This window comes from Hordeum vulgare, chromosome 1H (genome assembly GCF_904849725.1).
Source record: "Hordeum vulgare subsp. vulgare chromosome 1H, MorexV3_pseudomolecules_assembly, whole genome shotgun sequence".
In the NCBI taxonomy this organism is placed as follows: Eukaryota; Viridiplantae; Streptophyta; class Magnoliopsida; order Poales; family Poaceae; genus Hordeum; species Hordeum vulgare.
In genome coordinates this window covers 482424005-482435157 of record NC_058518.1, presented here as the reverse complement: position 1 = coordinate 482435157, position 11153 = coordinate 482424005, and positions in this window count along the sequence as shown.

Sequence of the window (11153 nt, the reverse complement as noted above, 5' to 3'; positions counted from 1 at the left end):
AGAGAAGGATTTTAAACAGAGTCCAAACGGAACGAAACTTCCAAAAAGATTTTTTCCAAAACAGAAGACAACCGGGAGACTTGAGAACTAAGGCATAGGGTCAACAGGGACCCCACAAGCCCCCTAGCCGCGGCCAGGGGGCACGCGCCTCCCATGCTTGTTGGCTCCCTGGACCTCCTCTGCCCTAGGTCTTTCGCCTAGATATTCCCTAAAATCCCAGAAAAAATCAAGAGAGCCTCGAAAACACTTTTCCGCCGCCGCAAGCTTGTGTCTCCGCAAGATCCCATCTGGGGCACGTTCTGGTGCCCTGCCGGAGGGGGGATTCGGATACGGAGGGCTTCTTCATCAACACCATGACCTCTTCGATGATGCGTGAGTAGTTCACCATAGACCTTCGGGTCCATAGCTAGTAGCTAGATGGCTACTTCTCTCTCTTGGACCTTCAATACAAAGTTCTCCATAATCTTCATGGAGATCTATCCGATGTAACCTTCTTTTGCGGTGTGTTTGTCGAGATCCGATGAATTGTGGATTTATGATCAGATTATATATGAATCTTATTTTAGTTTCTTCTGATCTCTCTTATGCATGATTTCATATCCTTGTAATTCTCTTCGAGTTGTGGGTTTTGTTTGGCCAGCTTGATCTATGATTCTTGCAATGGGGGAACTTCTTGGTTTTGGGTTCATACCGTGCGATGACCTCATCCAGTGATAGAAGGGGTAGCGAGGCACGCATCGTGTTGTTGCCATCAAGGGTAAAAATATGGGGTTTTCATCATTGGTTTGAGTTTATCTCTCTACATCATGTCATCTTGCTTAAGGCTATACTCTGTTCGTCATGTACTCAATACACTAGATGCATGCTGGATAGCGGTCGATGTGTGGAGTAATAGTAGTACATGCAGAAAGTATCGGTCTACTTGTCTCGGACGTGACGCCTATATGTATGATCATTGCCTTAGATATCGTCATGACTTTGCGCGGTTCTATCAATTGCTCGACAGTAATTTGTTTACCCACCGTAATATTTGCTATTTTGAGAGAAGCCTCTAGTGAACACTACGGCCCTCGGGTCTACTTCACATCATATTTTCAGCCTTACACTTTTACTTTGTTGCACTTTCCGCCTTCAGATCTCACTTTGCAATCAATCTTGAAGGGATTGACAACCCCTTCATAGCGTTGGGTGCAAGCTCTTTTGTGTTTGCGCACGTACTCTGGACTTGACGTGATTATCCTACTGGATTGATACCTTGGTTCTCAAACTGAGGGAAATACTTACTGCTCCTGTGCTGCATTACCCTTTCCTCTTCAAGGGAAAAACCAAGGCAGGCCCAGTCTCCGTCAACGTGTCAATTCTTGGCGCTGTTGTCTGTTGCCGTAGCAGAAGAATTTCTGGCACCATTGCCGGGGAGGACCAAGTCAAGAACTCATCCAAGTAAGTGTCGCAAACTCATCTCTTGCAATTAATTTTTTGCCTCTTGTTTTCCTCTCCCCCACTTCTGAAAAACAAAAATTTACAAAAATATTTGCCTTTTTTGTTTGCCTTTTCTTTTACCTTTTTTGTTCGCCCTTTTGTCTTGCTTGCTCTTTGTTCGCTTGTGTGCTTGCTTGCTTGCTTGCTGAAGTCACAATGACTGAAAACACCAAACTTTGTGACTTCTCGAATACTAATAATAATGACTTTATTAGTACTCCGATTGCTCCCGCCACTAGTGTGGAATCATACGAAATCAATGCTGCTTTGCTGAATCTTGTTATGAAAGAGCAATTCTCCGGCCTTCCTAGTGAAGATGCCGCATCCTATCTTAATACCTTCATTGAGCTTTGAGATATGCAAAAGAAGAAAGATGTGGATAATGATGTGATTAAATTGAAGCCTTTTCCTTTCTCGTTGCGAGATCGAGCAAAAACTTGGTTTTTGTCTTTGCCCAAAAATAGCATTGGTTCTTGGAATAAGTGCAAAGATGCTTACATATCCAAGTATTTTCCGCCAGCTAAGATTATCTCTCTCCATAATGATATCATGAATTTTAAGCAACTTGATCATGAACATGTTGCACAATCTTGGGAGAGAATGAAATTGCTGATTAGAAATTGTCCCGCTCATGGCTTGAGTCTTTGGATGATTATACAAATCTTTTACGCTGGCTTGAATTTCGCTTCTAGAAATATCTTGGACTCCGTCTCAGGTGGAACGTTCATGGAAATCACCTTAGGAGAAGCCAAAAAACTCCTAGACAATATCATGACGAACTACTCTCAGTGGCACACTGAAAGGTCACCTACTAGTAAAAAGGTACACGCTATAGAAGAAATTAACTCGTTAAGTGCTAAGATGGATGAGTTAATGAATTTGGTTGCTAGTAGAAGTGCTCCTTTAGATCCTAATGATATGCCCTTGTCTTTCTTGATTGAGAGTAGCAACGCTAGCTTGGACGTTAATTTTGTTGGTAGGAATAATTTTGGCAACAACAATGCTTTTAGAGGAAACTATGTTCCTAGGCCTTTTCCTAGTAACCCCTCTAATAACTTTGGCAACTCCTACAACAATACTCATGGAAATTACAATAGATTACCCTGTGATCTAGAGAGTAATATCAAAGAGTTTATCAACTCGCAAAGATTTTCAATGCGTCCATAGAGGATAAACTACTCAAAATTGACGATTTGGCTAGGAGTGTGGATAGAATGTCTAGTGATATTGATGCTTTAAAAGTTAGATTTGCTCCTCCCAAGATCAATATGGATGAAAATTTGAAAGCTATGCGTGTTTCCATGATTGAGAGCAAAGAAAGAACCGCCCAAATTCGTGCTAGACATGAATGGCTTAAAAAGGCGTGTTCTCGTGATAAAAATCACGAAGATCTTAAAGTGCTTGGTGTGACTCCCATTGAATCTTTGTTTTCTTGTGTCAAACCTAATGATGATGGGGCTGGATATGAATCCACTTTGGTTGAAAAATGCCCCAATGATTCGGAGTCCATCTATCTTGATGCTAAAAGCATTGAAAGTGGAGTAGAAGATATTAAAACTTTGAGTAGTAATGAAATTACTACTTTGGATTTCAAGGAATTCAATTATGATAGTTGCTCCTTGATTGAATGCATTTCCTTGATGCAATCCATGCTAAACTCTTGCTACTTCTCAAACAACAGCGCCAGAAATTGACACGTTGACGGAGACTTGCTTGCGTTGGTTTTTCCCTTGGAGAGGAAAGGGTGATGCAGCACAGGAGCAGTAAGTATTTCCCTCGGTTTGAGAACCATGGTATCAATCCAGTAGGAGAATCTCATCAAGTCCAGAGTACATGCGCAAACACAAAAGAGTTTGCACCCAACACTTTAAAGGGGTTGTCAATCCCTTCAAGATTGATTGCAAAGTGAGATTTGAAGGCGGAAAGTGCAACGAAGTAAAAAGTGTAAGGCTGAAAATATGGTGTGGAGTAGACCTGGGGGCCATAGTGTTCACTAGAGGCTTCTCTCAAAACAACAAGTATTACGGTGGGTGAACAAATTACTGTCGAGCAATTGATAGAACCGCGCAAAGTTATGATGATATCTACGGCAGTGATGGTACATATAGGCATCACGTCCGAGACAAGTAGACTGATAATTTCTGCATCTACTACTATTACTCCACACATCAACCGCTATCCAGCATGCATCTAGTGTATTGAGTTCATGACAAACAGAGTAACGCTTTAAGAAACATGACATGATGTAGAGGGATAATCTCAAACCAATGATGAAAACCCCATCTTTTTACCCTTGATGGCTGATGTCAGCTGTGCTAATGCAAAATACCTTCCAATGGCGCCAGAAATAGGTGTGTCGACGGCACCAGGAATCCTTCAGCTACGGCTACGCCTTAAGGCACTTCCTAGGCAAATATGAAAAGGATTTCCTCCGTGGCCTTGGAGCCTTGCGTTGGTGTTCCCTCCAAGCGGAAAGGGTGATGTAGCACATCGGTGGTAAGTATTTCCCTCAGTTTGAGAACCAAGGTATCAATCCAGTGGACGAGTATCACAAGATCCTGCACAAACACAAAAGCTTGCTCCCAACGCTATGAAGGGGTTGTCAATCCCTTATAGATTGTTCGCCAAGTGAGAACTGAAAGCAACAAAGTAACAAAGCAAAGTAAAAGCGGAGGTGTAAACAATGGATGTGAATACACCCGGGGGCCATAGTGTTTACTAGTGGCTTCTCTCATGAAAGCAAGTAGACGGTGGGTGCACAAATTACTGTCGAGAAATTGATAGAACCACGCAAAGTCGTGACGATATCTATGGCAATGATTATATCTATAGGCATCACGTCCAAAACAACTAGACCGATACTTTCTGCATCTACTACTATTACTCCACACGTCGACCGCTATCCAGCATGCATCTAGTGTATTCAGTCCAAAAGAACAGAGTAACGCCTTAAGCAAGATGACATGATGTAGAGGGATAATCTCAAACCAGTGTTGAAAACTCCATCTTTTTACCCATGATGGCAACTACTTAATGTGTGCCTTGCTGCCCCTACTGTCACTGGGAAAGGTCACCACATGGTAGAACCCAAAACCAAGCACTTCTCCCATTGCAAGAATCATAGATCTAGTTGGCCAAACAAAACCCAAGACTCGGAGAGACTTACAAGGATATCAAATCATGCATATAAGAAATCAACAAGGACTCAAATATATATCATAGATAATCCGATCACAAATCCATAATTCATCGGATCTCGACAAACACACCACCAAAGAAGATTACATCGGATAGATCTCCATGAAGATCATGGAGAACTTTGTATTGAAGATCCAAGAGAGAGAATAAGCCATCTAGCTACTAACTACGGACCCGTAGGTCTGAAGTGAACTACTCACGAGTCATTGGAGGGGCGATGATGATGATGAAGAAGCCCTCCGGCAGGGTGGCGGGAAGGGTCTCCAGATGAGATCTCGCGGAAACGGAAGCTTGCGACGGCGGAAAAGTATTTTCGAGGCTCCCCTGGTTTTTTGCTGTATTTTTGGGAATTTATAGGCCAAAGATCTAGGTCAGGGGGCGGCTAGGGAGGCCACAAGCCCTGACACCGCCGCCTCCCACCTGGTGGCAGAGTGGGAGCTTGTGAGCTCCCTGGAGCCCACCTGGCTTGGCCCACAACCCCCCTGATCTTCTTCCGTTCGGGAAAAATCATTTCGGGGATTTTATTCCGTTTGGACTCCGTTCCAAAATCAGATCTGAAAAGAGCCAAAAACACAGAAAAAACAGGAACTGGCACTTGGCACTGAATTAATAAGTTAGTCCCAAAAAAGATATAGAAGTTACATAAAACATCCACAGATGACAAGATAACAACGTGAAACCATAAAAAATTATAGATACGTTTGAGACGTATCAAGCATCCCCAATCTTAACTCCCGCTCGTCCTCGAGTAGGGAAGTGATAAAGAATGAATTTTTGATGCTTTCATGCTACGTAGCATAGATGTCCATTGTAACTCCTCCGATGTGACGTGAATGTTCAGATCCATTAGATTCTAAACAATAGTTTGCTATTGACGTGGAAACAATAATAATTCAAGCAAACTAGCAAGGTAATCATGAACTTTCAAAATAACAAGGCCAAAGGAAAGTTATCCCTACAAAAGCATATAGTATGACTATGCTCTATCATCATTGCACAACGAATTTAAATCATGCACAACCCCGGTATTATCCAAGTAATTGTTTCACACCTTTACTTTCTCAAACCTTTTCAACTCTCACGCAATACATGAGCGTGAGCCATGGTTATAGCACTATAGATGGTGTGGAATGTGGTGGAGATTGCAAGACAAAAAAGAGAAGATAGTCACATTAACTAGGCATATCAATGAGCTATGGAGATGCTCATCAATAGATATCAATGTGAATGAGTAGGGATTGCCATACAAATGATGCACTAGAGCTACGAGTATGTGAAAGCTCTTAAAGAAAACTAGTGGGTGTGCATCCAACTTGCTTGCTCATGAAGACCTAAGGCAATTTTGAGGAAGCCTATCATTGGAATATACATGCCAAGTTATATAATGAAAATTTCCCACTAGCTATATGGTGGTGACAAAACGAGAGACTCTCAATCATGAAGATTATGGTGCTTAATATGCACAAGTGTGGAAAAAGTGGTAGCATTGCCCCTTCTCTCTTTTTCTCTCATTTTTTTGGTGGGCTCTTTGGCCTGTTTTTTTTTGGTGGGCTTCTTTGGCCTCTTTTATTTCCTCACATGGGACAATGCTCCATTAATGATGATCATCACACTTTCAACTCAAAACTTAGAGCAACTATGACTCTATATGGAATGCCTTCGGTAGTGTACCGTGGCAATGATCTAGCATGGCATAGACATCAATGGAAACATCATGCTAGCTATCTTACGATCATGCAATGGCAATGTAGACGTGGTGGCACATCTCATGGTGGTAGTTGCATGGAAATATATCTTGGAATGACTTTGAAAAATCCATAGTAGGTAGGTATGGTGGCTGTTTTGAGGGAGGCTAATGGTGGGTTTTGTGCACCGGCGAAAGTTGCACGACACTAAGAAGATAGTGATGGTGGAAGGTGAAAGTGCATCTTAAACCATGGACTCAACATTAGTCATGAAGAACTCATATACTTGTTGCAAAAAAATTATTAGTAATCGAAACAAAGCATCCAACGCATACTCCTAGGGGAAGGGTTGGTAGGTATAAACCATAGCGCGATCCCGACCACCACGCAAAGGATGACAATCAATAGACTAATCATGTTCAGTTTTCATTACATAGCGGTTCACCATACGTGCATGCTACGGGAATCACTAACTTCAACACAAGTATTTATAGATCCACAACACCTTACTAGCATAACTTCAATATTACCATAACCACAAGTCAAAACTAATTGACATGAAGCAAACTTCTCTAACTATTCAATGCACATGAAGGTGGAAGTTTTCGTATCCCTTTGGATAACTACCCCTTTTGAGACTACTTTCAAAGCATAGATCAACTACCAAGCCACGCACCACTGTGCTCTAAATGATATAAGTGAAGCACATAGAGCAAAAGTATCTAGCTCAAAAGATATAAGTGAAGCACATGTGAGCTGAATTGTCTACCAAAAGATATAAGTGAAGCTCGACAAAATCACGGTGTGTGCATGTTTCTCTCTCTAGGTGTGCAGCAAGGATGATTGTGTCACAAAAAAAAGACTCCTACGATACAAGACTCTCCAAGAAAAAACACGTAACATGTGGTGAATAAAAATATAGCCCCAAGTAACGTTACCGATGGATTGAAGACGAGAGAGGGGATGCCTTCCCAGGGCATCCCCAAGCTTAGGATTTTACGGCATCCTTGAATCTCTTGGGGTGCCTTGGGCATCCCCAAGCTTGAGCTCTTGCCACGCTTTATCTCTTTGTCCATAAGAACTTCACCCAAAACTTGAAAACTTCACAACACGAAACTTAAACACAAACTCGTGATAACATTAGTACAAGAAAACAAACCACCACTTCCTTAGGTACTATAGCAAACTTAAATTCTACTTGTGCTGATGTTGGGTTACTGTATTTTCAATCTTCCATGGCTAATACCCCTCGATACTATCCATAGTTTCATCAAAATAAGCAACCAACACAACAAAAAACAGAATCTGTTAACAGCAGACTAGTCTGTAGAAATCTGTATATTTCGTACACCTCTTTTACTTCAAAAATTCAGAAACATTACGATAGTCTGAAGAATTTGCGTAGCAATCAGCAGCAAAAAGAATCAACTCAAAAGCTCTTACAGAAAAAAAATGAAAACTCTTTTCGTGAGCAGAAAGTTTCTGTCTTTTCCAGCATAACCAAACGATCATCCCCAGGACTAATCATAACGGTTTTGCTTGGCACAAACGCAAAAAGAAACACAAAAACACAATCATAACAGAATTATGAAAGTGTGGAAAACACAAAACAGAAAGAAAAAGGATAGATTCGGTGGGTTGTCTCCCAACAAGCGCTTTTGTTTAACGCCCTTAGCTAGGCGAAAGGTGATGAAATCGCGTATAGTCATCTTTGGTGCTCAAACCATAAGTAGCGTGATCATTTATCATTTTAAGATCTTCATATTTATTGGATGACTCACCACTAGCTTTAGGTACAAAAACAAGCTTGACGGTCTTATTGAGTGTGATATTTGGAGTGTTTTGCACAGCGGCAAAAGCGGAACCCAAGTTGGTTATGACATCTTCTAATTTGCCAATTCTAGAAGAATCATTAACTATAAGTTCCTTCTCCCTTAAAATTTTCAAAAAGTTTCCCACTTTGGATCCGTAATGAGTAATTTTATTGTGGATCTTTCTATCCAAACCCTCAATAAGTTCAACTGTGGCAATTTTGTTTTCAATAGCGTCAAGCCTTTGCATCACGTGTTCGAAGGTTCAGATAGTTCCATTAACCATGAGGGGGGGGGTGAGCCTACCAAATTCATGATAGCTCTATAGGAGTCAACAGTATGGCTCCCCAAAAAGTTCCTGCCTACAATGGTATCAAGGATATACCTATTCCAAGGAGAAATTCCAACATAGAAACTGCGAAGGAGGACGGTAATGGATTGCTTACGAGCAGATCTACTTTGAGCATTGCAAATCCTGTACCAAGCGTCCTTCAAATTTTCTTCCTCATTTTGCCTGAAATTGAGAACTCCATTTTCAGGGGTGTCGTTTGGAGTGGTGGGTTTAGACATTGATGGACTATCTCACACACAAACGAGCAAGAAGAGAGAGTGAAACGGGCAAAAGAAAACGACAAAAGAGAAAGCCAAATGAAAACGACAAATGTGAAGTGGGGGAGAGGAAAACGAGAGGCAACTGGCAACAAAAGTAAATGCAAGAGATGAGTTTGTGAGACCTACTTGTATAGATCTTTATTTCTCCTCCCCGGCAACGGCGCCAGAAATACTTCTTGATGTCAGCTGTGCTAATGCAAAATACCTTCCAATGGCGCCAGAAATAGTGTGTCGACGGCACCAGGAATCCTTCAGCTACGGCTACGCCTTAAGGGACTTCCAAGGAAAATATGCAAGGGATTTCCCCTGTGTCCTTGGAGCCTTGCGTTGGTGTTCCCTCGAAGCGGAAAGGGTGATGTAGCACAGTGGTGGTAAGTATTTCCCTCAGTTTGAGAACCTAGGTATCAATCCAGTGGAGGAGTATCACAAGAAGATGCACAAACAAAAAAGCTTGCTCCCAACGCTATGAAGGGGTTGTCAATCCCTTATAGATTGTTCGCCAAGTGAGAACTGAAAGCAACAAAGTAACAAAGCAAAGTAAAAGCGGAGGTGTAAACGATGCATGTGAATAGACCCGGGGGCCGTAGTGTTTACTAGTGGCTTCTCTCATGAAAGCAAGTAGACGGTGGGTGAACAAATTACTGTCGAGCAATTGACAGAACCGCGCAAAGTCGTGACGATATCTATGGCAATGATTATATCTATAGGCATCATGTCCAAAACAAGTAGACCGATACTTTGTGCATCTACTACTATTACTCCACACGTCGACCGCTATCCAGCATGCATCTAGTGTATTAAGTACAAAAGAACAGAGTAACGCCTTAAGCAAGATGACATGATGTAGAGGGATAATCTCAAACCAATGATGAAAACCCCATCTTTTTACCCTTGATGGCAACTACTTAATGTCTGCCTTGCTGCCACTACTGTCACTGGGAAAGGTCACCACATGGTAGAACCCAAAACCAAGCACTTCTCCCATTGCAAGAATCATAGATCTAGTTGGCCAAACAAAACCCAAGACTCGGAGAGACTTACAAGGATATCAAATCATGCATATAAGAAATCAACAAAGACTCAAATATATATCATAGACAATTTGATCACAAATCCACAATTCATCGGATCTCGACAAACACACCACCAAAGAAGATTACATCGGATAGATCTCCATGAAGATCATGGAGAACTTTGTATTGAAGATCCAAGAGAGAGAAGAAGCCATCTAGCTACTAACTACGGACCCGTAGGTCTGAAGTGAACTACTCACGAGTCATTGGAGGGGCGATGATGATGATGAAGAAGCCCTCCAACTCCAAAGTCGCCTCCGACAGGGTGCCGGGAAGGGTCTCCAGATGAGATCTCGTGGAAACAGAAGCTTGCGGTGGCGGAAAAGTATTTTCGAGGCTCCCCTGATTTTTTGCTGTATTTTTGGGAATTTTTAGGCCAAAGATCTAGGTCAGGGGGTGGCCAGGGAGGCCACAAGCCCTGACACCGCCGCCTCCCCCTGGTGGCGGAGTGGGAGCTTGTGGGCTCCCTGGAGCCCACCTGGCTTGGCCAACAGGCCCCCTGATCTTCTTCCGTTCGGGAAAAAATCATTTCGGGGATTTTAGTCCGTTTGGACTCCGTTCCAAAATCAGATCTGAAAAGAGCCAAAAACACAGAAAAAACAGGAACTGGCACTTGGCACTGAATTAATAAGTTAGTCCCAAAAAAGATATAAAAGGTACATAAAACATCCAAAGATGACAAGATAACACCGTGAAACCATCAAAAATTATAGATACGTTTGAGACGTATCAATGGCAACAACACGATGCGTTCCTCGCTACCCCTTCTGTCACTTGGTGAGGTCACCGCACGATATGAACCCAAAACCAAACACTTCTCCCATTGCAAGAATCATAGATCTAGTTGGCCAGACAAAACCCACAACTCGAAGAGAATTACAAGGATATGAAATTATGCATAAGCGAGATCAGAAGAAATTCAAATAAGATTGATAGATAATCTGATCGTAAATCCACAATTCATCGGATCTCGACAAACACACCGCAAAAGAAGGTTACATCGGATAGATCTCCATGAATATCATGGAGAACTTTGTATTGAAGATCCAAGAGAGAGAAGAAGCCATCTAGCTACTAGCTATGGACCCGTAGGTCTATGGTGAACTACTCACACATCATCGGAGAGGTCATGGTGTTGATGAAGAAGCCCTCTATAACCGAATCCCCTCCACCAGGGCACCAGAATGTGCCCCAGATGGGATCTTGCGGAGAAAGAAGCTTGCGGCGGCGGAAATGTATTTTCGATGATCTCCTGGTTTTTTTGGGATATTAGGGAATATATAGGCGCAAAACCT